Raw genomic sequence first — 27,789 nt, 5'->3', positions numbered from 1 at the left:
GGTGGTTAATTTTCTGACCAAAGCGCTCAGCTGAAAGGCTATTTAAGGATGGCATGAATAATTTTTGCCAGATGAAGGGAGGGGAGTTTCAGAGAGCATGCATCTCAAAGCCTTGTCAGGGCAATGACTGGACCTCAGAGGCTGACCACTTCATAGCTGCGGACTTTTTCTTAGCAATGTGAAAGAGCACAGCCACTTACGGTAGTCACAAGGTGTATGTGTTGGGTTTGGCAGAGGTCTTGCATTTACCCAGGATGGGGTTGAACATTTTCCTGTTTGTCCCAGGGACAGGGTAGCTCTCTTGTGCCCTGTGGGCTTCAAGGCAAAAGGGCTTCATGAATCCTGATGAGAAAAAGCGTTTGAAATTTATCTTGGCCAACAGTACCTTGGTTTAGTCCTTCGATCTGACTTTCTTGAGTTGCATCCCAACTGGGCTGAGCCTGGTCTCTGAAAAGTCCCTATCATCAACATCCATTTCTTTCCAAACCCCCTTGCTGAAAAGCCTGGGGCCCCCTTTTCTTTCCTTCTTGTACTGTGGGATATTTGGTTTCCTTTTTCATAAGAATCGTGGGTAACTTAATACAAGTAATCATATTAGAGCCGACTCTTCACGCATCGGTTCAGCAGCTGGTCCCGGAAAAGGACCCTACCTAACACATTCAGCATTGACTCTCTTGGGGAAAGAGCTGACACATTTCTCTTCCTCATGCTGGTTCTGGGATGCCCTCAGGCTTCCCTACCTCCCACCTCTCCGCCAAAAGGGACTTAGAATCTTTAAGGTGTCTTTCAAACCTCAAGGAATTTCAGGAACTCGCTTACTCTTTTGGGGTGTGCCCCGCCCCCCTCCCCGCCCCAGCAGTCACGTCATGGAAAGGCGGGGGAGGCGGGTCCGTGCTCACGTGGTCGCGGGCGCTGCGCTGCCTGGAGGCTCAGTTCTGGGCTTTCGGGGTTGAAAACCCCGCCCAGAGCTTAGTTTGAGGCCGTCTGAGGCCGCTTGAGAGCTGACCCTGCACTCACAGGTGATGTGTTAGGATCGAGGTGTGGTTGGTCTCCGTAAGCAGGTCAGAGGCACAGACGCTGGGCCAAGGTGTCAGCAGCAGTAGGAAATCTACTGGGTGCTGAGGCTTTTTATAGTTCCCTTTTGTCCCCTCCCTCTCCGCCTGGCCTGCGCTTTGACTCTTCCCAGGTTTGCTGCAGGGTTGGGGGTGAAGGCAGTTTCACTGGTGAAAAGGACGCTTTTAGAAGCCAGACTCCTCTCTCCCCAGCAAAATCGAATTTAAAGCAATAACCTTTGAGTTTTAAACTGTGACATGTCCATTATAGATCACTGGGTCAATACAGAAAACTATAAAGAAATTAAAATCACCCGTAGTCACCCTTTTAGACCTTTTCCTAATATTAAAAATACTGCTTTTATTTCTGCAAAATGTAATTTTAAGTATAATCTTGAATGACTGATGAGGAAAACACTCGTTTATCTTCTTTCTCCTTTAAACACCAGTTCAAAAGGGTAGAATATCGACTTAGGTTAGTCCCCACAACTCAGCTTTTTTGAGACTATCCCAAGAACACAGAATTTCAGAGCCAGATAGTATTTTTGAGTTTATGTGGTTAATCTTTCCATTGTCTGGACTGAAACAAGTGATACAACTTTCTTGGGGTTTCCAAATTAGCTGCAGAGCTGGAACCAGAAGAACTCAGGAGTTCTGCCTCTGAAGTCAGGGTCCTCCCAAAACTCCAGGAGCATGGAATATCAGAGTTCACTTTTAGGTCAGAGATTTTAAATAAGATCAAAAGCAGAAAAGGGAAGAGGGGAGACAGGCAACCACATGTGAAAAGGGGCAATTTTCTTTGGAATTTTGGTACATTTTAATTCCTTCTTACAAATAGAAACAAAGTGACATTTTAAAAAATTCTGAATAGACGCTGTCAGCCATTGGAACAAAACACCTGGAGGAAGAGTTATTGGGAGGCGGGGAGCTATATCTTAGAGAGACACCCAGTTCTTTGGGATATGAGTGCCAATCTCTACAGAAGTTGACACCGGGACTCCCCTAACCTGAGTGCTGGCGTCAGTGCTTCCCCGCGGGCCTGCCCTCTGGGCAACCATGTGCTCTCTTCCTTATCAGTAGCCCTCTGCGGAGGCATGCTCCCTGAGATGCCCCTCTTTCTGGCATCCACTCTGGGCCTGTGGCTCTCTTGCTGGGAGTATTGATACCTCTGTTGTCACTTCCTGGGAGGCCTTCTCTTCACACAGGAAACCTCCTTCCTGAGAGCAGAGAGCAGCCTAGAATAAGCCTATCATGAACACCGTTGTCAAGACCACGTAAAAAGCTCACCAGAGCCTTATCCCAGTCCTGGCTCCTTTTGGAATAGATAATTCGCCCTTTTTCTCTCTGACCAAGACTGATAATGATGATAATAACGAACACTTAGGTAGTGTTTAGTGCTAGATACTTTATATTTTAGTCCTCACAGTGTCCCAAATTCATTTCACAGGTGAGGAAACCAATGGGGCACAAACAAGCTTGCCTGAAGTCACAGCTATGAAATTCAGAGCCAGAATTCACACTTAGCCTGGCTCCAGAGACCATGTTTCTAACCACTAGACTAGACTAGTCAGCCTGCTCCAGGGGCTTGGCCTTTGCCCTCAGTGGCAGCAACTCTATTTGAGGTCTGCAGCCATCTGCAGGGGATTTGATTTTCCTCCCCCTTTATGGAAAGTGAGTCTGGGGTCACCGTGGCTCCTCTGCCCTCTCCTAAGTTTACATGGCAGCCAGTTTTCATTTTGTGTCATTTTATTTTCCATAGGCCACATTTATCATATTTAATAACCAAATGTTTGGTTATTGGTTATTTTGTAAAATTATTCATATGAATAACATTAGAAAAATAGTCTTTGTTAGCATCCATGTCCTGGTTTGGTATTTGGACAAATTGTGAAAGTGTGGCCAGAGAGTATATTCTGGAGTTGGACAAATCTGTCCAAATCTAGACTCTACCATTGATTGGCAACATGTCTTTCTTTTTTTTTTCAATTCCTTCATTTCATGGTTTTCAGTGTATTCAAGTAATGCCTGTACAAGCTTGATATAGCACGTTAAATAATACACGTGAAATACCTATACAAATGAAATAATACAAGATGCATGAAGGTGAAGCTACTCATCTCCTCCTTCAGTCCTGTCCCTCTCAATCAGCATTAGCCACGTTCTTCTCCAGGGCAGCCTGCTGAGCTTCCACACGGTTGTTTTCCTGTCTATAACAGGAGGTGAATGCCCTGTGATGTATGTAATGGGTGCTCTTTCAGTGGTAGTCATTGTTATGAGGAGGGAACATAATGTGCGTTAGGGCTGCAGCAAGTTGCAGGGAAAAGAGATTCTCCACCTTTCCCGTCGGTTTCTCTATGCTTCTCCATCTTGCAGCCTCTGGCACAGCCTAGAGTCCGGTGGTACCCAGCAGAGGCAGTGCTGTGCACCTCTGAACTGGGCCCAGAAGGGGAAGGGGGAGCACCTCCAGCAACATTCAGGGTGGGTCTGGATTCCAGGGCTTCTGATCCTGGGGCTGGGCTTGTCTGAGATTCACAGGAGGTTAGAGAGCTAAGGAGGAAGGGGAGACTGCTTTAACCAACCCCTCTGCTAGCTCGCTCTCTGGAGGAAACCTCAGGCAACTCTGCATACTTCCCCCACTGCACACACACCTCTTCCTGCCTTCTCTACCCTGACACCAAGGTCTCTCCCCAGCCCTGGTTGGCATCGTGCCTGGGTTGCTAATAATAGAGAAGGGTGAATCTGCCAGGCTGTGAATCAGAAGGCTGTCCCAGCTCTGCTCTTTTGCCCTGATCCTGGCAAATTCTTGCGGGGCTGATTTGGTAAATATCCTTGTGAGCAGAATAAGCCTTTGTGTGTTCTGGAAACTCCTGCTGTCCCTGGGGGTAACACCCTCTTGGAAGGATGATGGGGATGCCTTTGGCCTCAAGATCTTAGGACAGCGTTTCAAATCGCTCCAGGCTTCCAAGCTAGCCTGGGCTCTAGGAAGAAGGTTTGCAGGTTTGGAGAAGGAGCTGCTTCCCAGGTTCTCAGGGGATGGAAGTGAGAATAGGGAGGGTGTGGAGGGTGCGAAGAGACTGTTTAGTTCTTGCCTAAAAGGCAACACAATATGGTCCTTCCTGTTCTTTCCAGAGCTCAAAAGGTGAAATAAGAATGAAGAACAGCGATCTGCAGTTTTCCTATTATCCAAAAGCCTACTACCCAATTCAGTGGGTTGTTTTGGCAACTTGCTTGGATAAACTTATTTAGAAATTATTTCAGAATTCCTTCAGGCAGTTACCCTACATCCTTTTTAAGTCAAGGTGTGGTATAAGTCCATTAACAAATTAAAATGCTTCCATTTCTGTGTTATTCTCAAGGCACTTTTGCTAGATAACAATACCTCACACTTGGACGGTGTTTTGTGGTTTGCAAAGCACTTTCACATCTGTTTTCTCACTTGGTTGCCATAATAACCCTGGGAGCTGGGAAGGACATGTCTTGTTATTACCCCTATTTTGCAGATGAGGAAGCCAAGGTTTTTAGAAGATTGGGTGGCCTGGTCAAGGTCACACCGATAGGAGGACTGGGGGGATGGAGGAAACTAAAGCTGTTTTTCCTTAACCATCTTGCCTCTCACTGAGATGAAACAGCAGGATGGTTCCTGGGACCCAAGATCCCTTTGAACACTTGGATTAAAAGAATTTATGAGTTCTTTGTGAGTGTGTGTGGACCTGCTGGTAGTGGCTTTTCTTCATTAAAATTTGCATGTAAGATTGAAACTAAGATGGCTGACTTTCATCTTCCCAAACCAACCCTGTTTTTGCACCGTGCTGTAGTGGCATGAATTACCTTGCAGGTAATTGTGGCTTAGGTGACGGTACACAAAAGGCATCATGCAGCAGCCAGATGTTCATTTTACTAAATGGAAAATATGACTCAGAACAGGGGCCAATCTGAGCCTCCAAGCAGGCAAATTAGCCATTGAGGATGAAATCTTCATCTCTGGAGAGGAGAGAATGTGGGAATACAGAGCCCAGAGTCAAGTGATTTGGTTGAATTCCCCCCCACTTTGGTTATTTAGACTTGCTTATACTCTTCTGCCCAGACTGTAGGATCTTCTACTGAAATTCTGCAGCAGTGTGGGCAGAATTACAAGTAAAGGGGGATTGAGGAAGTGCTCAGGTGGAAGTGTAGCAGAGAGGATGCGTTTGAGGAGCCAAGAGGCTGGGACTCAAGAAAGCTTTATGCAGACTCGAATCTTACAGTGATAACAAGCATTTGCATAGCACATACAAGTTTCATCCTATGAAGGATTCCATATGATTCCCACAGCAGCCCGAGGATGTGAGCAGAGCAGTGAAAAATATCCCTGTTTTATAGAGGAAGTAGAAATCGAGAAGCAGGAAGGGTGGGTAATTTGCCCAAAGTTCCACCACTAGTAAACCGTAGAACTGGGACTAAAGCCCAGGTCTTCTGATCCTCGCTGGGCCCAGCGTTCTTTCCAATATGTCATCCTGCCTTTTCCCCCTTTCTTCCTCCTCCCCACAGCTCCTTACAAGTTCAGCCTGCTGGAGGTAAGGGAAGTGATCATGAGAGTTTTTCCAGTGCTGAGACGTTCTGGAAACAACATGGACCTGTATCTGTGTCCTGATCTGTGCTTCGTGATTGGACTGTCTTGACACTCATCTCAGGGACTCTGGGGAGTGCTTGTGCAAGTGTTTCCCAGTGTGGCCGGCTTCTCGAATGCTGCTAATGGAAAGTTGTAAGAGTTCCATTTTCCTGTTTCAAGCGAGCATTTCCCCCTTGGGGTTATAGCAACCACTTCCTCCTCAGCACCCGGTGGGTCGTGGTAAACACCAGTTACGGCAGAGTATCCCCTTCTGACAACCTCATTGGTTCCTTTTTTTTTTTTTTTCTTGCCTTTAAACACACACACAGAGTTCTGAAGGCTAGGTCTCCTTTCCCTCTGGTTTAGAGTTTTCAGAGTACCCTGCTGTGGCTTTGGAAACAGAAAACCCACACAGAGGTCAAACGCAGTTCTTGTGGAGTCACCTTGTCATCCTGCTTTGTTTTGGAAGGAACTGGGTTGGAGGCAGCACAGTAGGACTACAGCATCTTTAACGCTTGGTAGGATTGCTGGATCTGCTAAACGCTTGTGGGTAAACAGGAAGCTCACAGCCTCAGTGGGTCATTAAGGGTGTTACAAAATAGACACAAAAATCTGAAGTGGGATGGGAGCAGAGCAGGACTTGGTGGGTAGGTACTGAGGAAAAGGAGACAAAGGGGGATAGTGAAGAAACCGAAAGGAATAGGGGATACAAGGAAGGGGTCAGGAAAGGGTGAGTAAAAGGTTTAAAGAGAGGTGCTAATTTTAGATACTTAAAAATATATGAAAACTTGTGGCTGGGTATGGTGGTTCATGCCTTTAATCCCAGTGCTTTGGGAGGCCAAGGCGGGCAGATCACTTGAGGTCAGGAGTTCGAGACCAGCCTGGCCAAAATGGTGAAACCCCGTCTCTAACTAAAAAATACAAAAATTAGGCCGGGCACAGTGGCTCACACCTGTAATCCCAGCACTTTGGGAGGCTGAGGCAGGTGGATCACGAGGTCAGGAGTTCAAGACCAGCCTGGCCAAAATGGTGAAACCCCATCGCTACTAAAACTACAAAAATCAGCTAAGTGTGGGGGCAGGTGCCTGTAATCCCAGCTACTCGGGAGGCTGAGGCAGGAGATTGGTTTGAACCCGGGAGTTGGAGACTGCAGTGAGCTGAGATGGCACCACTGCACTCCAGCCTGGGAAACAGTGAGACTATCTCAAAAAAAAAAAAGTATATATCTATATATGAATACTTAAAAAATATTTGTAATTGCTGGTTTGGGGTTACTAGAATCTCTTCTGAATCTGTCTCAGTTTTTCTTACAGCTTTTAAATCCATGGAGCTCTATCACCAGGAGATGATTGTGGTGTGGAGCTGAATCATGCTGGAGTTAGTCAGGTGGCAACTGAGATCAAGGGGGAAATGGAGCAGTTTGAGGATAAATGAGCCATGAAAACCTCCCAGCTCTGCCCCCAGCCATGCCGTGAAAGTCATGGGGAAGAAAGACCCCCATTTGTGTGTTTGTGTGCATGCGTTATTAAATAGAACAGTAACAGGGCAGGTCTCTGAGCCTGTCTGGCAGAAATCTTTCCGTAGCAGGAGTGTCCTGCAACTCTCTGGCGGATTTGCAAAACAGTCCAGGTAGAAAAACTTAAATGGGAAACAAGCTTGTCTTGTGTCCTACTTTGTGGAGATAGATAATAAAGCCGAAAGGCCAAGAAATGTAAATATATAGCATGTATCTAATATATACGGCATATGTACATGTCAATCTATAGCTATACAATATCTACGCTATTTATCTATATCTATTCTATGACTATAGGCTTCAGAAGACCTGTCAAAGATTTCCATACATTTAGAGAATTTGGGAGGATCCCTTTATAGGTGAGAGTTGAGACTCTTTGACTGCAGGTTGGGATTTGGTGGACTAGTTCCTGGTACCACCACCTGGTTGCTGTGATTATCTTTAGACTAACCAAGGCTCTTGTGTTAGCCTTCCTTAAATCATCCCCACCTCTAAGCAAGACAGCACCTATACCTTCTCCAGTTCATCCTGAACAGTTTGATGAACAGTTTCTCCAGTTCATCCTGTTTTATTTTATTTATTGTTTTTTGAGACAGGGTCATGCTCTGTCACCCAGGCTGGAGTGCAGTGGCACGAACATGGCAGCCTCTACCCCTGTGTTCAAGCAATCCTCCTGCCTCAGCCTCCTGAGTAGCTGGGACCACAGGTGCACACCACCACACCTGGCTAATTTTTGTGTTTTTTATAGAGACAGGGGTCTCATCATGTTGCCCAGGCTGGTCCTGAACTTCTGGTCTCAAGCAGTCCTCTTGCCTCAGCCTCCCAAAGTTTTGGGATTACAGGTGTAAGCTACTGCATCCGGCCCATCCCTGTTTAAATGGGAATATCCAGAAGATTGTCCTTGTCATACACTTGGTGCAATTTAAAGTATCTTTGCCACTTGTCAGAAACAGAATTCTGGTTGGGAAGGGCCATCATTCTGAGTGTGGCAGGTTTTTGGTTTATTAATTGCTGGAACTGGGATACAGAAGCCAAATGCAGGCTCTCCACCTGGGACCTTCTTCCTGTTTGTCTGCCCAGTTCACACTTGTCTTAGGAGCTGCTGCCTGAAATAGTGAGATGGCTACATTGCCTGATCAAATCTGGGATTTATGAAGTGATAGCACCTCCCAGGAGATAGATTTCTTCGCCCCACCCCAGTGCTTCCCACCCATGCCCAGGGACCGACTCTTTATCTCTGGCGTGAAGATTCCTCCCATTTCCCTGTTGCTGAGATCCTTAGTCCTTTAGAGGGAAATTCTTTCAGCAGGGATTGCAGCTCCAGGTTAGAGTGGGAGTGGGAAGAAACCATGCCCCTCACACCGAAAGAGTACTGGTCTTGTCGACCTAGTATCTGAGCCAAGGTTGAGGACAGCTGCCTGGGACACACTTCCAAGTTGCCTTGGGGAGTGCTCTGTTTGGCCTTTGTTACAAGCAGGTTTTCAAAGGCAAAAGGAACAAGGAAGTGGGCTGAGACAAAGTTGTCTGACAGGAATCCTCCCGGGTTGACAGAGATAACATTGGATAGTGATTGCTCTATACTGTTGAACTATATAGTACAAGTGATGGTGTCCAGCATATGTCATTTTATGGCTACTTAGCATCAGTTAGTCTAGAGCCCATATAGCAAGTGGCTTCAAGAGGTGATTATTTAGCTCAGGCGGGGAGCGAGACGTGATCGCTGTCACATTTCGGTGCCTCTCTGGGTTTGATAATTAAAGGGGGTTTGGATTCTCAGATAAAACGTTTTTCTTTCTCAATCTAAAGTGGAGAGTTTAAAAAAAAAATCCATCTTCCTCTCTCACTTGGACAATTACAGCAGCCTCAAAATGAATCTTTCTTGTTTTCACCCTTTCTCTCCTGCTTTCTGTTCCCCAGGTGTACTCTGTACACAAGCAGAGTGAGCCTTTTAGAACATAAGCCAGACTATGACACTCCTCACCCAAAACCCTCCAGCAGCTTCCTATCTCACTGACATAAAATCCGAAGTCCTAAGAACGGCCTAAAAAACTCTGCAAGAACTGACCTCATATGTGATATGTGCTCCTCTTTGTTTACTCTGTTCCAACCACTTTGTGGTTCCTGTTGGCCTTTGAAGCTGCCCACACACCTGTCTCAAAGCCTGTACACTTGGCCGCTCCCTCTGCCTGCAGTGCCCTACCCTCCACCTGTGTATGGCTCAGCCCCTCACTTCCTGCAGAAAGGCCATGGTCAGCTAAGCCAGCACACCCCTCTCCCTGCCTCCCTGGGGCTCTCCCTTTTCCCCTACCTGGGTTTATTTATCTTCAGGACACTCATAGCTGCCTGATGCAATATGTCTTTATTTGTTTATCATCTGCCTCTCCGCACTTAGAATGTAAGCTGCTTTAAGGGTAGGGACTTCATTGTGTTCACTGCTAAATAACCTGCAGCTAGAACAGTGGGACATCTGTAAATATTTGTCAAACAATGAATGCATGTGTGCACGTGTGCGTGAATCCATTAGCAACAGCATTTATTGGGTTCCTTTACTAGGCATCACGTTTGTAGCAAGGAGTACAAAGATGGATACTACGGTCCCTGCCCTCAGGGGCTCACTCCTTTGATCTGTTCTTTGTGGAAGGGTTTCCCACATCAGTCTCTTTTCTGATCCTGTTCTTACCCATGCTGTTTGAATTTTGGGAAGACCCCTCCACCCTAGGAGTCTAGCTGCTGTCTGTCATCAGAATGATCCTACACTAATGTTTCTGGGCTTCTAGAGTTCCTTGGGGTCTTCACGGAGCAGTCAACCCATTCAGGGAACAGTTTTCAGTCCTGAGCTCACAGAACCTACAGCAAGAAAGCCCTATTTCTCCCTTAGCTGAAGTGATCTTTTGGAGAGTGCTGTGTTCTCAGATCAAATACAGGAAGGAGCGTAAGGTGTAAGATACGGCAGCAGTTTCTTTATGTTACTTGTTTATTTGGTGTTCTGTATATTTTTTACATTGTAAAAGCAAACTAACCAGGCTACAGAAATTTCGAAAATAAAGAAAAAGAAAGGGTATCATCATAACCCTACCATCCTAATGAAACAGCTTGATTCTATGAATTATTAATTAATTGGTTAATTTGTATTCTACCTTATTTAAAAGATTTGCGGATACTTAAAACAAATATACATCTAGTACAATAGAATATAATAACTGAGAAATCAGAGCAAAGGGTCAAATTGTTTATCAAAGCCAGTATAAAGTTAATGTGCAGAAATGCATACTATTATAACTACTCTTATAAATTGGTATATTTCTTCTTAGCCTAAGTCTGTATATTTTTCATAGCTTATTCTGCTCCCCACCCCTTAATCTTATAGCAAAAATTTCCACGTTTCTGTCTTAACTCATAAGTTAAGGACTGAATGATCAATCCCAAGGATATGCCCCTAATTTGTTTAATCATTCCTCTATTGTTGGAAGTTGGGCTATTTTCACTACTATTGTTATTAGAAACAATGGTGTAATTAACATCTTTGTGCATGTAACTTTTTCCATATTTTGGAGTATTTCCTTAAGTAGATTTCCAGAGGTAAAATAACTAACTGAAAGGTTGAAACATTTTTATGGCCCTTGTAGCATATTCCTGGGTCGATTTCCCAAAAGGTCATGTGCCTTGGGATGCCTCCGAGCAGTGGGTTGGTATGTGTCACACCTTACTCTCCTCCTCACCAGCACTAGGATTCACTATTTTAAAAAAAATTTTTTTCTGCGGCCAAGCTCGTGGCTTACGCTTGTAATCCCAGCATTTTGGGAGGGCAAGGCAGGCAGATCACTTTAGGTCAGGGGTTTGAGACCAGGTGGGGCAAATAGTGAAACCCCATCTCTACTAAAAGTACAAAAATTAGCCCCGCATGGTGGTGCGCATCTTCTAGTCCCGGCTACTCAGGAGGTTGAGGCAGGAGAATTGCTTGATCTCTGGAGGCGGAGATTGCAGTGAGCCAGGATTGTGCCACTGCACTCCAGCCTGGGTGACAGAATGAGACAATGTCTCAAAAAACAAAAACAAAAAACAAAACACAATTTTTTTTTTTTGCTAATAGGCAAACAGTATATTGTTATTTCATTATATGTATGTTGAATTATATGTATGTTGCCAGGTTATCTATTGGCTCCTGAGATTGTTTTTACCCATTTGTTTGAGTTATTTGTATATAAAACTTAACCCTTCAATCATACCTTATTTTGTAAAATATTTTCTCCAGTTTATTTGACTTGCTCTTTGGTTTGCAGGTGTCTTTGCTTTAGATACTTTTAGGTTTCACATTTTGGATAGTCGAAGTTCTTTATAATTTTCTCTGTTATTTACCTAGAGACTGTAGTCCAAGTTCATTAGCCTGGCGGTTGAGGCCTGTGTTGGCTTTGTTATTCCAGAAGCCTCACCTTCTGTTCTCTGAGGACCTTCTTGTTAGGAAGGTGAATCAGTGGTGCATCTAGCATATTTTACACTAGGAGTACAATTTTTTTTTTTTTTTTTAGATGAAGTTTCACTCTTGTTGCCCAGGCTGGAGTTCAATGGCGCGATCTCTGCTCACTGCAACCTCCGCCTCCTGAGTTCAAGCGATTCTCCAGCCTCAGCCCAGGTGCCCGCCACCATGCCTGGCTAATTTTTGTATTTTCAGTAGACACGGGGTTTCACCATGTTGGCCAGGCTGTTCTCGAACTCCTGACCTCAGGTGATCCACCTGCCTTGACCTCCTAAAGTGTTGGGATTAAAGGCGGGAGCCACCAAGCCCAGCTCAGGAGTAGATTTTTTAAAATACTCCCCTCCTCTAGTAAGAAAGTTATTTCAGTAATTAAGAAATAAATAATGATGAAGATGACCAGAAAAGAATTTCAGACGGTTAAACATTTCTATTTTTGAATTTTGTGTATATGATGCCAGCAATAAGAAAAGGGGGGCGGGGAGTAATGAGTTTAATGACGCTAATGCTTATTTGAAAAAAGGGAAAGGTTACACTTTTGTAGTGGTCTGTAGTGAATAAAACTCTATAGTTTCTGGTTTTGAGTCTTCTGTAAACTGATCAGACTTCGTAAATACTGATCTTTGCCTATTCATCATGATCAGTAGACAAAGCCGCATTTGTTGGTCTATCTTCCCTCAAAGCTGGTCGCAGAACGCTTTTTATTCCTGTTAATTTTGAAAAGTTTCTTTTGGTTGAAACAGCAGATATACAAATAGGATAAATCTTAAACATAAAATTTGGCAGAAATTCACAACAATCCCATTTCACAGTAAATTCCAGACATTGCAACAAAGTCCTGTTCCTCATTTCTTCAGGACTGAATAATATCTCGTTGTTGAAAAGTTAGAAACATAAATAAAAACTCCCAAGTGGTCTGGTAGAATGAGAGGATGGAATAGCCCAGGTTCTATTTCTTTGTCTTTACAATGACTTTGCTTCCAGCCTTTATTTTTGGTCTGGTCTTCAAGCTTAGGAACACATCGTACCACAGGACTCGGGGGACAGGCCACCCCAAAATGAGTGCCAGTGGTACCAAATCCTGTGAACTTGCTCTTGAAACATGGGTAGCTGAGTCCACGGGTGTCAGGGGCTGGCTTGGCAACCAAAATACGAGTTCTTTGAATTAAATTCCATAGAGAATGTAATGTTTATTGAAAGGTAATTTAGTCTGTGTGAATTTGAAGCTTACATGTATTATTAAAAGTCAAGAATAATGCAGCAATTGTTTAGAATTAGACAAAAAGTTGTTGGCAGGGGCGGGGGAGGGGGGAGGTGGGGGCGGTGTTAGATTATGTTTAAATCAGAATTGCCAGCTCATGGTCGCAATAAAAAGCCCATCAGTTTCAGTATTGTTTTAAATTTCCTACAGGCAATTTTCCCTCTTATTGCCTCCCTCTGGGGCAGAACGCTTAGTGCTAGGCCCTTGGTGCTGAGCTGAGCCGAGCTATGCCAGGCTGTTGGCTGTGCTGATGGTGCTTTTTTGCTTCTAGGCTTTTGCTTATGCTTTTCTCCATCCTGAAACACCAACCTGCACTTCACACACACACACACACACACACACACACACACACGCACACCCCTCATTTTCCTCGTCTTTTAAGACTTAGCTTACATGTCACCTTTTCCATCAAGCTTCCTTAATTTTTTCCCTTTTTCTCCCAAAGTAGTAACTTCCTCTTCTGAATTCCTGTAGCTCTATGCCAGATCTGAAGGAGAAAGTGCTCCCAGCTGTGTCCAGTGCATCCAGGGACAGCACTGATGTCAGAAAGTGTGGGTGGCCTGATTGGATGAAGGAGCCCAGGAGCCAGCCCAGGTTACCTGCCTGGGTCCTGGTTCCGGAGCTCTCCTTGTTCGCCTCTCTCTCTGATGAGCTGGCCCTGGTAGTGGGACCTCGCCGAGTCTGGAGGCTGCTGCCTCTGGTTCTTGGCCTCTGGGTGTGAGGCAACCCTTACTCAACTTACCTTTCTGCTTCAGAAACCCCACCTTTAAGCCAGACCCCACAATAGGGGCTGGGCATTCTGGGCACTCTTCTGCTTTCTCAGCCAGACTCTTGGATCTTGGCGGGGTTCCCATGTGTTTATGTTAGCCTATATTTATCGATTCCCAACCCTGGGAAAGCAGTGTGCCAGGTAGGGCCTAGAGGTTCAGCAGTGAACTGGCCATTTCCAGCCCTCAAGGAATGCTCACTCTAGTAGGGGTTACACTCATGTCATCAGCAGACCATGTGAATGCGCTCTCAGCAGAGAAGCAAATGCATGTGTGAGGTATAGGGGAGAAGTAATTAGCCTTTTTGAGTGCATTGGGCAAAAAGTGCAAAGAGGAGGTGATAATTGCGCATGGTAAAGAGTGAAGAAGAGTTCTCTAGGTAGGTTAGGGGAAGGGTCTTCCAACCAGATGGGCCAGCACAAAAGGTTCAGGAGCATGAAGCAGTGTGGTGCGGGTCGGCAAACACAACCAGATCAGTTTTGCAGCAGCCCAGGGAGTGAAGGGACGCATTGGTGGGGAGAGGGCGAGAGCCCTTGAGAGTCCCTGTGTGGTCTGTGGCCTTTGTCCTGCAGGCTTTAGGGAAGCCACGGAAGATTTAAAGCAGGGGAGGCACATGATGGAATTGGCGTGACCAGATTGATGTTTTAGAAAGGTCTGCAAGGCTGATGAGTGATGAGGTTTGCAGGAAGGCACACCCAAGGCAGGGCAGGCTGTTGTCATCTTGGAGAGATAGGAAGAGCAAGGGGTGCTGGCCATAGGGAGAGTTGTCAGAGTGGTAAATTAGGAACTTTGATGATTAACTGGATGTTTTGGCAGCCCTCTTCCAGAATCTCCTTTGCTGTCCCTGAGAGTAGATCTTAGGGTCTCCCATGGAATTTGTGACCTCATATGTTCAGTGTGGTCCTATTAGGTCTGTGGGGTCTGTTTGCTGGGGCATGACACTGCACATGCTCTATCTACCCAGAACCCCTGGAGCCCCTGGCCATCAGGGAACCATGTCCGCCACATATGATGCTTTGGTAAGGAGCTGGTAAGAAGCAAGATGACCTCTTGCTCCTGAGGGCTGCAAGCACTTACAGCTTCTCCCTCTGAGCTCCTATGGCTTGATGGGAGCTGGCAGAGCTTGCCAAGTCATGCCCTGATCGGGTGGCCTGAGTCATTGCTGCCACGGCCACAGGCACCAGATCCCACCGTGCCATGTGCCCCCTTCTGGTATCACAGCTGCTCACTCTCCACATGTGGCGTTAGGGAGGGCTTTGACACAGGTATGGGATGGATGCCTTTATCACTTAAACCTCTCCTCATCTTCTGAGAAGCCCATTGGTAGCTAGCCTTCTGTAGTCATGTCTGTCATTTCTTTGATTTTCGGGCAGGCAGGTGGGGAAGACGGCAGATGGCCAGGAGCTTTTGGGTCACCCCCCAAAATGCAGTTGGCCGCTACACTGTGAAATCCTCAGAGGCCACAGTGCCCTGTGATTTGCTCTTAGCATTTTGAGTGTTGAGTTTCATTGCCAAGATGCTAGGCTTCCTCCTGGCCCCACCACAGATGATTCCATAAGTGTCTCCTCGCCTCACCTGGGCTGGGCCACGGCTAGAAGTCCCAAACGCCAACCATCCCCGGTTCTAAATTGCGTTCTAACTAATTAGAGGCAGAGGTTGGTCAGAGTCAGGTACTGCTCAGCCACGACTGCGGTGATGTTCCGCTTCTCCTGGAGGTGGTACCACAGGCGGGGCCAGGTTGGTGGGGCTGGATGGTTTAGAAATCCTGGCTTCCATCTCAGCCCCTGCAGGTGACCACTGAGGTAGCTTTTGTGTGTCCTTTCGTTTCCTCTGCTCCTTATCTCATCAGAGAGGCCTGTTTTGGCTTGGTGTTCTGTTTCGTCTTTTAGACCCGAAGGGCCACATCTTACCATGCATGGTGTGTGTTCAGGTTTTCAAACACGTGCCTTGTTTTCCTACCTAGTCTTCCCTACAGTTTTGGGGTTGAGGCCTTGCTGTCCTTTTTCATCTCTGCAGAGGGAGAAACAGCAGCTCAGCAAAATAGGTGACTTGCCTGCACTGACATGGCCAGTGAGTAGACTACAGTTGAGCTCTTTGGTTTTCCTCAGCACTTTCCCCTTTGTCTCTAAATCCAGCGGTTCAAACTCAAATGCCACCAGGGGCCAGGCAGGTGACCTGTGTCAGCGGGGCCCAGTGACAGGGGAAGGGAAGTCCCCATCTTAAGTGGCTGCTGCTCAGCCCCAGGCAGGGGCCACTGTCCGGGATTACAGGCCCAGGATTTCAAAGAGAAATTGGGAATTCGGATTTTTGTGTGCAATCTGATTTTTAAATGTTGGCAGCTAATTTAGAAAAAAAAAAATGTAGCCGGACAAAGTAAGTCTGCTGGCCTCTGTCCTATATCACCTGGCTGCTGGTCACTCACCCATGGCCTTTCCTCCTGACTCAGGCTTATAGGGACCCTCTGCTGGCTGGCTTTCCTATTAAGGGAAAGGGGGAGAGGAAAGGGAAGAGGAAACAGTTCTAGGAGCTTCTGGTCCATTTGCATCATGCTGGCCACACACTGTGTAAATAGCTCAGCTGCCCACTTTCCCAAGGCAGATACTTTCCATGCGCCTCTTTGGCCACCTTGAATCCTGGGGCTCTTTGGCAGTTTATCGGCTCGCTTCCTTTTCCAAAGATTTAAATGACAACTGCCTGAAAATATTTTCTTCAGCTGGGTTTTTCCTTGGTGACTTCACTCTGAGACAGATGTGCCCTAATAATAGCATTGAAAGTTAAGGGGAATAAGTCAGCCAGCTGGTTCTGTTCCCGAGAAATGATGTTACAGTTCCTAAATGTGAGCTCTCCCTGGAGACCTTGGAGGGGCTGAGCCTGCAAGAGGGCTGTGGTCACTGTTAAGAGTCTGGAGTCCTTCTCCCTGGGACAGAATCCCCAAGGCTCTCCCCTCATCCCAACGGGACACATGTACTGCCTGGCACACAGCAGATGGACATTGCAAAGGAGGTTTGCTCTCTTCAGAGATGGTCAGGGGCTCTTACTCAGCTCCTGCCTCCTGAGCCTAGAGGCTCCAAGCTTGGTGAGACCCAAACCCTGACTGCACAAAGCAGACTGTTCCTCCAAGTGCCTCTCTCGTGCCTGTGTTCAGGCTCACTGACTGGAAGGACTCCCAGAGGTCATTTAAGCCCGTTCTTCAGCCTCTATCATTCCAGAATACATTTTTCAGATAACCCGCTTGCATTCCCTCAATAATGTTTCATTTCCTCTTACTCAGTAGGAAGGAGATGAAACAAGTCTAAGAGAACCAGAAGCCTTCTGTAAGCTGTGCAAGCAAGAGAGTGACTTTTGTGGGGGCCAAGCTTTAAGATCCCTTAGATAGAAAACTGGACCAGCCTCTACGGATGTTGATGCTCTGTTTCTTGGTTTTGCTTCTCTGTAAATCTGAGGGAGAAGACAGGAAGGACCTGAGGTGCAGCCCTTCTTTGCCCCTGTCTCATAGGAGATCCTCACCTCACCTTTGTGAAAACCCATGGTGTCTGTAATGATCCCAAAAGCTGCTGCAAAAGACCTCAATATAAAGGAAATGTTAACCTGGACGTGGTGGCTCACACCTGTAATCCCAGCACTTTGAGAGGCCGAGGTGGGTGGATCACTTCTTTAGTCACCTTAAGTCCAGGACTTCAAGACCAGCCTGGGTAACATGGCAAAACCCCATCTCTACGAAAAGCTAGAAAAATTATCCAGGCATGGTGGTACATGCGTATAGTCCCAGCTACTAGGGAGGCTGAGGCAGGAGGATTGCTGGGTTGCTTGAGCCCAGGAAGTTAAGGCCGTCCATGATTGCGCCACTGACTCCACTCCAGCCTGGGAGACAGAACGAGATCCTGTCTCATAAAAAAAAAAGAAGAAATGTTTTATCATTGTAGCCTGAAGCAAGAAGTGAAGGAAACAGTTTCAGGGTGTCCCTGCTCCTGGTGGGTGGGAGAACCTGGCTGAAGGAGGGCATGCAGGCTTCCAGGGTAGGAGTTTGGGCAAGACCCTAAGGTCTGCCCTGGATTGGGACACAAACCTGGGGGCACACCTTTGCCCCTGTTTGTGCTCTAGGAATTGGAGGCGAGACTGGTGCCTGCCTTTCAGGGGCCCTGGGAGGCTCCTGTCGCATGGGGAAAGTGTTACGTAAGCACCCACTGCCACTAGCAGGGCCTGGTTGACAGAGATGCACGGGGAAGGGTGATGAGTCAATCTGTTTATGAAAATCACACATATCGTCACACATACCGTCAAGATGACCTGGGGGACAGCTGAGCTTTGAGAGCTGATGAGTCTTGCTCATACTTGGGGGTTCTCTGGTGTCCCTTTTTGGCAACCTGTTTCCTGTGCTTCCAGAGGTCTGCACGTGAACAGATGCATGACTGCTGAACTGAGACACAGAGTCTCTGCCCTGAACAACTCTGGTCAGGAGAGGGAAGCTGGGTGACTCATAGCAGAATTCAGAGCTGCGCATTGGCCACTGCTGGGGCAGGGCTGCAGACGCTTCTTTGGAAAGCAGCTTGGGGTTTCTGGTTCTCTCTGCAAGTCTACATTCTCACTCGCTGAGTGCCATTTAGCCACAGGCAAATCAGCATAATCTGTCAGAAATATGAATTGTTCCAGTGTAGCTTGATAACTGCTTATAAGCCGTCATATGGTATTCAAGTCCTTCCTCAAAAGTTTCCGTGTTAGAAATTCCTTAAGTGGGAGTTCCCAAAACTCTGGCTTTGGAGTTAGACCAGGGTGACCCCCTTAACCAAATCTCTTACAAGATCTTTTTTGCATTCCCAGAAACTACTTAAAAGGCAGTATTTTGTCCATTAATGTTCTTGGCCTAGAGAGGTAAACTTTTAGCAATTGGAGGTTGAGGAAATCTTGTCCCTTCTGCTATATCCAGTAGTATCCTAAGATTTTAAAATGTATAACCTGAAGTTTTTTCAATCTCAGGAATCTCTGAAAAAGTACCAGGGGTTACTAATGAGCTGCTCACACAGAAGTAAGTGTGTTTCCTTCAGCAGGGCTGTGCCTGAGAGAGCTTGGGGGAGAGAAGATGACATTTTAGATTCTTGAACTTTCTGCAGAAAACTTCCTTTTAGATTCCTGGCTTTGTAACTGTCATCCTCCAGCATGGGATAAAAAAGTCTGTTTCCACTTGTGGCCACCTAGCAGAGCTGCCTGTGTCCCTGTTGCCCAGCTCAGTCTCCCGGGGAACAGGCAGAGTTCCTTATTTCAGATCCCAGGTCCCTGCGGGAGGTTTGGGAGGGGGAATTTTCAGGAAACACGAGAGCCTCTGGTGGCTCCCGTGCCAGGCTGCCTCATCATCCGTGCACTCCCTCTCACACCTGGCTAGAAAGTAGCTCCTGGACATTTTGGAGTTCCAGAAAGACTGTTTCTGGCAGGGAATAGGACTTTTTGTTGGGGATCCACTTCCTCCTGGCTGTGGCCTTCACCTTCTGCCCTTTCCTTTTGGAAAGGTGGAATTCAAGGCTGGGATCAGGGATAGAGGAGGAGGTGGTCAGACCCTACTGCTAACATCTGCTGGGCGCATACAGAGCTGCCTCCCGCACAGTTCATCTGACCCATAGGCTCTTGACCTTGAGGGGGTCAGACCAGACAGTATACGTGAGAGGTATGCAATATGTATCTGCCTCTGTTGAGTGCTCTTGTGTATGTACCAGGCACTGCACACAGAGAATTTAATTTAACCCAGAAAACAATCCTTCAGGATACATGGTATTTCCACTTTACAGATGAGGAAACTGAAGCTCAGAGAGGTTTGGTAACTTACCTAGTGCCACCAGCCAGGAGAGGCAGAATCTAAATCTGAGTTTATCTGGCTATAATGTTACTTACCTGTTCCACATGACAGGAAATGAGGCAGCCCAGCAGAATGATGAAGAGCTTGGAGCTGGCAGCCAGCCTGCCTGACTGACTACCCATGTACAGAACATTGGGCAAGTTGTCTCATGACTGTGCCTCAGTGTTCCCATCTGTAAAGTGGGACAGTGACAGCACCTCTGTGATAGGTTGAGAGACTCTTATCACACACACATAGCAAATACTCAGCCCTGTGTCTGGCTCTGGTAAGCACACGAGCTATTTCTTGAACTGGCACTAGAACAGCTCGCATGCTGTGGGCTGTGCTCCTGCCCTGCTTACCTCTCTGTGGGCTATAAAGGAAGGATTAAGCAACTCTAGCTCCCCAGACCAGGGAGCTGTTCCCAAGAAGGTATGTTGGGGGTGGGGATGGGGCTGAGTCCCCTGGATGGCCCCTCTGAGAGAATGGCCCAAGATGGAGTCTGCGGGTGCTCGGAGGTTCCAGAACTTCAGTGCCAATTGTCTGCCGATCAGTAAAGGCCTTCGGTAAATTTCCACCCTCTGTAACTTGGCCTTCTTGTTTTGCATTTACCAAAGTAAAAATAAAATCTCTGGGGGGGAGTGAACGAGCGCAGGGCGGGAGAGGATCTGCTGCAGGGGTGGCCCTTAACCGGCTGGGCAGAGCCCAGGCGCCCTTTCCCAGAGGAAAGGCTGAGCCCTTCTGTCCTCTGAGCTTTATCCATTAGGAAGTCAGCCTGGAAAGGCTGCCCACCCTCCTCATGCTCTTCCCCAGCCCCCTTGGCCACTCCCTGTTTCCTCCTATTGTTAGTCCCGTCCTAGCCTCCGGACCCAGCAGCCTTTGAGGCCTGGAGGGGCCCCTGGTGTGAGCTCTGTGAGGCTCCTGGTGTGAGCTCTGCCAGGCCTCTGTTCAGCACAGCATTTCCTATGCCTTCTTCCTCTCTCGCCTCTCTCCTCTAGCCCTTCATTATTTTTAGTTCTTAAGAGGATGGAATCCAGGAGGGAGGAGAGGGAAGAGCCAAGTTAATGACCTTCTCACCAGAGATGGAGCATTTGCTGGGCCCTGCCCAATAGGGAGGGTTAGGAACATTTCCATTTTGGGTGAAGGACACCTCGATTCTTGAGTAACCAAAAAAAGACTCTGGTTTAGCAAGATTGTGGGCCCCTTTGGTGCCAGCTCCTTTACAGTGTGGATGAGGGAAGGAGTCGGGACCTGAAAGAGTCGCTAACAGAAGAGCATTCTTTGCTGGTGTCTCCAGTGTCCCTGGCTCCTGCAGGACACTGGGGACACCCATGAAGAGATGTTCCCTGCCTGCCAGCAAGGGCATCCCAGATTGAGGGATGGGAGAGTGAACAAACAGTGACTAACCTGAGTGAAATGTTGCCCTCTAAACCCTTGAGTGAAAAAGAACCCTGGGGCCCGGGGCCAGCCAGGCTGCCAGCCATGGGGTCCTGGAGAGAAACCCAGGCAGACCAAACAGGAAATTCCCACAAACATGCCTCCTCCTGCTGCTTGGAGAAGTCTCTAGAAAAATCCAGGTGGGACAGGTGAACGTAAAGCAGTGTGAGCCTTCGTGTAGGTGTGCTTTATCTTCCAGGCCTGGGCGCTTACCATGTGGTGGGCCCGCAGGGTCCTCTTATCAGCCAGATGCCGGGAGTATTGGATTCCCGCTGGCTGTCCAGCCTGGGGGACATACAGAAGTTTAGGACAAATCCCCAGTTCCCCAGGAGCCTTCCTGCCACTGGGAGACACTCCAGCTTCCTGCTTCACGAAGCACTCCAGCTTCCTGTCCCTTCCCTGCCCCACCTGCAGGTCTGCTGTGCAGGTGCCCTTCCAGGAAGCTCTCCTTCCACTCTTCTGCATATCCACATCCTGCATCTCCCTCCAGCTTTAGGGAGGATTCCAGGAATGGCGTGGGGCTGGAGTGGCCGGAGAGACTTCAGGGAGAAGGTAGGGCCAGCTTGCAGATTCCAGGGGTTTTGCTAGAGGGAGAGGTAGGATGTGGATACACAGAAGGGAGGAGGGAGAGCTTTCTGGGCAGAGCATCTGCACAGCAGACCTGGAGGGGGAGGCAGGTATGGGATGTCTTGCCCTGACAGATTGGAGTGGGCACACCAGAGAGTGAGTGTGGGGCAGTATCTGGGGGTGGCTCTGTATCCTGGAGGGACCCTGCTCCCTCTTATGGGTGGTCATGAGCCTTGGTGAGGCCCTGGGCTGTTCCTGGAGCCCCGTCCTTGACGGCTGGGCCTTGGGCAACCTCCTCTGGCAGGGTTTAGGGCTTATGGTGGAAGAGGAAGAGTGGCCATGGTGGAGGCCCCCTGGGTGCCAGTCTGGGTGCTGCTCTTGGCCTAGAAACTGGGCCTCTAGTTGCAACAGGAAGAAGGCAGCTAAACAGGAGACAGCTGGGCAGTCACTCAGGGTTTTCCTGGCTTTGGCCAGAATGTGCTGCTAGGGGTCGACTGAACATGGTGGCATCCCTCAAAAAGGGTCAGCCAGGTGGGGAGCTCCAGCCTTCAGCCTGACCAGGTCTACACACTGCAAACCAGGGGCCCGGCAGCCCTCACAACCTGATTGGGCCTGGAGAGGACAGAGCGCTTACCTGGAGCTAGTTTAGCTAGTTCCCTGAGCTGGTTCGTGTGGCTGCTGCACGTCCTGGCCCCTGCAGGGGGTCCTGGTCTGCAGGGTCTGGTAAGGACCCACCATACTCGTTCTCCTGCCCCAGGCCCAGCAATTGCTTCTGAAGGAGGGACTTCATCCACCCGACAGCTCTCGGTAATCCCTACCCTACGCTCATGGGTTCCATAAAGGGCGGGGGAAAAGAACCTCGTGCCTGGTGCGCAGCGCTATGGAGGATGTTCTGTGCCATCTAGCTCGCGGGAACATCACACGGTGGATGGGGACGGGGGATGAAAGAAAACCTTACTCCAGTCTTTTCTGAAAGTGCTTTTGCATTTGGCATTTAGGGGGATTTTCTTGTTTGCTAAAGGGGGAAAAGCAGTTAGTCTTAAATCCAGACTTTTATTTTTAGCCGGAGCTACCTGTCCTGCCAAGTCCTTGGGCTTAACTTTTCCGATCCTTGGTGTCTTGGTTTTGAAAGCTCTTCCCCTCCTCCCCCCCCAGCTCCTTTTTGGCAGGGGCAGGTTTCGCTTTTGGACCCAGCCAGGTTTCTAACCAGGGCTACAGGAGGGAGCTATTGAGCCAGGGGCCCCTACCTGCCTGGGCTTGTACCCAGCTGCCGCCAACCCAGCTGGGCCCTGCCAGGGGGAATACAATGAACAAAGTTGGCGACCGCCTCCACTCTGCAGCCTAGGAGAAGCACCAGGCTTTTCCCCAGTGAAGGAAATAATGATCACTAGGGAAACCCTAACTGCTTTTTTAGAAAGACCAAATGAAGAAGGAAGGAAAAAAGGATTTTTTCCAAACATGGAAAACTCAGTGACTCTCACTCAGACTTTTGCAAGAGCAGAACAAAGACTTTGACACAGAACAAATTCTCCCCAGGCAGGGGCGTTCTTCATCCACTTTCGGGGCTTTGTTAAATGTGCCTTCCCTGAGTGTGTGTCAGTAAGGACGTTCTGGGAACAGAGTTGGAGGGAGGGGAAAGTAGGCCTTTGTTCAGGCCTCCCCCATCTGAAAGGTCACTCTTCTGACAAAGCCCTTGCTGTTTATGTGAGGCTATTTTATAACTAGGGGAGAAGCAGATAGCCCCAGGTCCGAGAGAGATGATGGGAGCCCAGTAATCCTCGGCTGAAACAAAATCCTTGGAATTAAGTGGCACAAACCTGGACTCTGTGTGATTGGACTCTGTGTGACCTTTTGCAAGTTACTAAACCTCTCTGAACATGTTTCATCATTTGCAAAATGGAGACAACTGTATCAGTGTTGTGAGAGTTACCTGAGCTGTTAGTATAGTATCTAACATCATGTTAGACATGTAACGTGATCTGTTTGCGCACACGCAGCAGAGTTAGGCTGGCAATACTGTTTTTGGAGTGTTAGAGGGTCCAGAGATCATTTCCCATTTCTGATATTTTAGAGATTTCCCTTCATCTCTTTTACTCAAAAACAACAACAAATGGAGACTCTTTCTTTATGATTATCTAAAAATAAAAGCCAAGTGATCAAACTGTTTAAATAGAAAGAGAAGTGCTGGAGGAAAAAGTAGCAAATTGGGGGAACAAACCAGGTGAGAAGGAGGCTAAGAACAGAATGTAAACCCACTTTAGAAGATGAAATTTGCCAAGCAATCTTATTATTCACCTTGAAAATATCTTTCTTTGGCAGTGCCTAGCAGAGTACCACATATGTGAAATAAGAAGCTTTGGGAAATCATTCTTCTTTTTGCAACGTCAGTGACTTGAACCAGAAACTGGTATTGACTCACCAGGCTCTGACTCTTTCCAAGTTACGCATCTAGGGGCCTGAGGAACTGCCCCATGAGTCCCCAGAGCTGCCGTGGGCATGGATGAGAAGCTTTGTAAGCAGTTAATCACACAGTTAACTCATCTGATCGCCACTGGCCACCATCAGGCCCTCTGAAAGTGCCTAGTTGGATGCTTGCCAATCTGCTATGCCTTGGAGGAAAAAATTATTTCAATTTAAGAAAATAGACACAGAAGCAAAAAACCAAAGTGAGCCTGGAAGGTTTGCCTATCCGTGACAGTCTACAGAGCAGCTGCTTGTGCCTGTCACCTGCTCAGGCTCTCACGGTGACTGCATGGGGAGGGCAGGGTGTGTGCATTGGTACCTGCCGTGCCCAGTGTACACTGAGGTTTGGCTATGCCGCAGCTAGAAGGCGGCAGAACAAAGGTTCATTCCAACCTCTAAACCTGAATCGCGTTCTGCGTCATCGTCCTGTCTTGTAGAACAACATCCAACTCTATGGGCTGCCTTTTAGGATCTTCATGGAGGGGGACAGAAGTATGTATGTCGCTTCAGCCCTTAATGTGCAAGGTAGTGAAACCACTGTGGGCCTGGCAAAATCAGCAAGAAGGGAGCTGGAGGAAGGGCAGCTGTCTTAGGGGTACGCTGGGACTGGAAGGAGCTGCCTTCCCGAAATCCTCCTTGCTTCTCTGAAGTTGTCCCAGCACAGCTGTGGCTTCCAGGAGAGGAATGTCAGGGCCCTGATAAGGAAATGGAGTGGAGCCCACACCTGCCCAGAATGTGAACTTTCTTCAGGAGCCTCTGACTGGGCTCCTGATGGGCAAGTACAACCCCTCCCACACCTGCTGAGTTTGATCTCCCTCTTCCTGGATGCTGTGAGGCTTGGCACCTGCCCAGCCAGGCACTCAGGAAACCTGCTGGGAGTCTCTGAGGGCCCACCAGGGTAAACCAAGTTTCCTTTCTTGTGTCAAAGAGAAGTGGGATGGAGGTGTGCCCAGGGCTCTTTGGAAGCACCCAGGAGGGGCAAGGGAAGGCTTCCTGGGAAGAGGGTATCTGGGTTGCATTTTAAAGTCCACACAGGAGTTAGCTAAGCCCTGAGCATCCACAGTCATTCTTCTGCAAAGTCCCTAATAGCAGAAGCTGACACCTTTGTGGGCCTAAGGTGGCATGGGGACAGGTGTGTGGAGCAAGAAGTTGCCTGCAGAGCTCCACAGGCCCGAGAGAATGTGAGTCCAGGTGTGCTGCAGATGGTGCCATGTGTGGATGTCACCAGGGCTGCCAGTGACATGCAGTCCTCACAACACACAAGTGTCTGTCCCCAGCGTCACAACTTTTTCTTCTCCCACCCATGCCAAATTGCCTTGAGAAACATAACATTGGTTTGGAGGGGCGGGAAGTGGCTGGAAAGAAGATGGGAAGTAGACCCCGGCAGGGCATGTGGGCTGAGCTGAGGATCGGAAGTGCTGGCCCTGGGTGGCTTGGCCTCTGGTGGGGAAGGCTGGGCTGGTCAAGTGGCTGCTGACCGGCTCAGACAGCACTGCAGGGACAGGAAGCAAGGCCAGACTCTGAAGAACATGCAGAAGGCTGAGGTCTAGTTGCCTCCTCACCTCTCCTGCTCGGCCTTTCCAGGAGACCTCTCCGAGCCCCGAAGGAAGAGCCGCAGGTGCCTGCGGCCTTGAGCTTTCCCCTGCCCAAGGATTGAGGAGCCTCTGGTCATTGCCTGTGAGCAGGCCACAGAGGCCTGCAGGCCTGGGGTCACCTGCTGTCTCCTACATTTCCTCCCCAGGAGGCAGGGCCCATTTCCTGGCTGAGCAGTCACAGGGCCTGAGAAGGACCCCGAGCTTGGTGAAGCTCTGCTTTCCCCATCATGACATTCTTACTGAATTTTGGACAAGGGGCCCCTCATTTTCATTTTGCATGTTATGTAGATGATCCTGATGATAGTTAAAGCATTTTGTAAGTGGGGTGGCCAGAGGCCCACACATCTCCACAGCCTAGAGTAGGGTAGACCTGGGTCCCTCCTTCCCCTCCTTCCTCTTCTTCTTCATCCTTCCCTCCTCTTTCTCCCCTCCTCCTTCTCCCCACCTCCTCCTCCTCTTCTCCTCCCCTCCACTTCCTCCTTCTCCTCTTTCTACCCTCCTCCCAACCTCCTTCTCTTCCTCCTTCCCTCTTCCCTATCCTCTTCCTCCTCCTCTCTTCTTCCTATACTCCTCCTGCTCTCCCTTCTCTCTCCTCTGCTTCCTCCCTCCTCCCTCCTCTTCCTCCTCCCCCTCTTCACTCTTCTCCTCTTCTTCCTCTTCCTCCTTCCTCCTCCTTCCCTGCCCCCAGCAGTCCTTTTTTGCCTGCCTTATGAACGACAAAGGCTAGACCTGGATGTTATGCCCGTTTGCCCTTTGATTTGTTGAAGGCAGTGTTTCCGTACAGCATGACTGAGGATGCCTGATGGGAAGGACCCGGGGAGGATGGCGACACCCAGGAACCGTTAGCATCACGGGAGGGTTGGAACTTGATCCAGAAAAACACATAGAATCAGACTCTGCCCAGGCAGCCCCCCTGGCTCGGGGCAGCTCCAAGGATGGGCTGGAGGTGGGGAGGAGGAACTGCTTGCCCAGGAAGGCTCCACACCCCCCTGCCACAGAACCCCGGGTCTGTTTTATGGCTGTGTGTGTTGAGCAGGGGGAGATGGTTCTGTGTAGGCCTTGGCCTCCAGGGAGTAGATTCCCATATGCTCTTCAGACCAGGAACTGCTGGGAAAAGGGGAAGAGGAAAAGGGAGACAAAATGCGGTGTGCCCTGAGCTTCCCAAAGGCGAGGGCTTCCTACTCCCAGGTGACGTGGGGAGCAGAATTGGGAGCTGGGGCAGGCTTCTCTCTGTTGCAGGGGAATGCGGCTGCTGTCTGCCAGCTCCTCAAGCTCCCTTCGCCTTTGACTTCCTATCTCCTCCAGAGCAAAGAGGGTTGGGGTTTTGTTGTCAGATTTTTTTCCCTCCCACTACAAATCTCTCCACATTCTCTGAATATTTTAGCTCCTTCAAGTCAGGTGCCAGGGGACAAAACCACACCAGAGGTCTCCAGGCCTCTCTGAGTTTTAAAAAATCTCTTCCCTCACCACCACCACCACCACCCCTCCCTCACCCTGGTCTGGCTGTTTTCTGATCCTTTCTTTCCACATTTCTCTGAGTTAATTGAAGCTCCATCTTTCCCTGTGCTTCTGGAGTTCAGCACAAGACCCTCTTACAGAGCAGGGTCCAGGTCGCAACAGGCAGGGGTGACAAAGTCAGCAGCAGGCACTGCCTACCCTGCCTGCAGAGGAGCAGCTAAGCAAAGCTCAGACTAGTGCTCATGTAACCAGTAGCGCAGCCATCTAGGGAGTTCCCCAGCTGGTTTGCATCCAAGCCTGTGAGGCCGGAGGTTACCTGAAAGACCTCATGCCTGGTCTTCAGTTGGTTTAACCACCCTGCCCAGAACCAAAGTAAAAGCCATGTGTCTCCAGCCCACTCCACTGCCCTTTACCTGCCCAGGGGCACTCCTGCGTCGTGGTGCTTTCCTTTCCACCAAAGTGTCCCCAAGAACATCACAAGTGCAGAATCCCATCCACAGAGTCTAGAAGTGTCTGGCTGCTCTGATCTGATATGTGGGCGAGCTTAAACCTTGTGTCATCTGACAGCTGCACTGGAAGTGGCACCTGAGCAGCCCCAGAGAGGGACATATCTGGGGTTTTGGTGGCCAGCTTTAGGGGCATCAGAGGCCCTGGGCTCCTCTGCTAACAGAGCAGCCAGAAAACTTTCCTGGGCTGGCATCCTGACTGTCCAGGGTAACCGCCTTGGCGGAATCTTGCTCTTGTCCTTCCTGCCCAGTCTTCTGCCTCTTGTCCCCTCATCCTGCTGTCT

The 27,789-nt window shown here is 48.6% G+C and overlaps 1 protein-coding gene and 1 long non-coding RNA gene across 2 annotated transcripts in view; both read left to right on the top strand.

Moving 5' to 3' along the window:
• Positions 1-27,789, top strand: part of ITPKB (inositol-trisphosphate 3-kinase B) — a 107,885-nt gene that overhangs the window by 58,464 nt on the left and 21,632 nt on the right. The window lies entirely within an intron of this gene.
• On the top strand, positions 6,007-24,352 carry LOC105516692. Its single transcript, XR_001002531.1, has 2 exons — positions 6,007-6,158; positions 23,803-24,352. It is a non-coding gene; the product is annotated as an uncharacterized LOC105516692 (long non-coding RNA).

This window comes from Colobus angolensis, unplaced genomic scaffold (genome assembly GCF_000951035.1).
Source record: "Colobus angolensis palliatus isolate OR3802 unplaced genomic scaffold, Cang.pa_1.0 Scaffold288, whole genome shotgun sequence".
NCBI lineage: Eukaryota > Metazoa > Chordata > Mammalia > Primates > Cercopithecidae > Colobus > Colobus angolensis.
The sequence above is the reverse complement of the archived record's forward strand: the minus strand, read 5'-3'. Positions and strand labels throughout refer to the sequence as shown.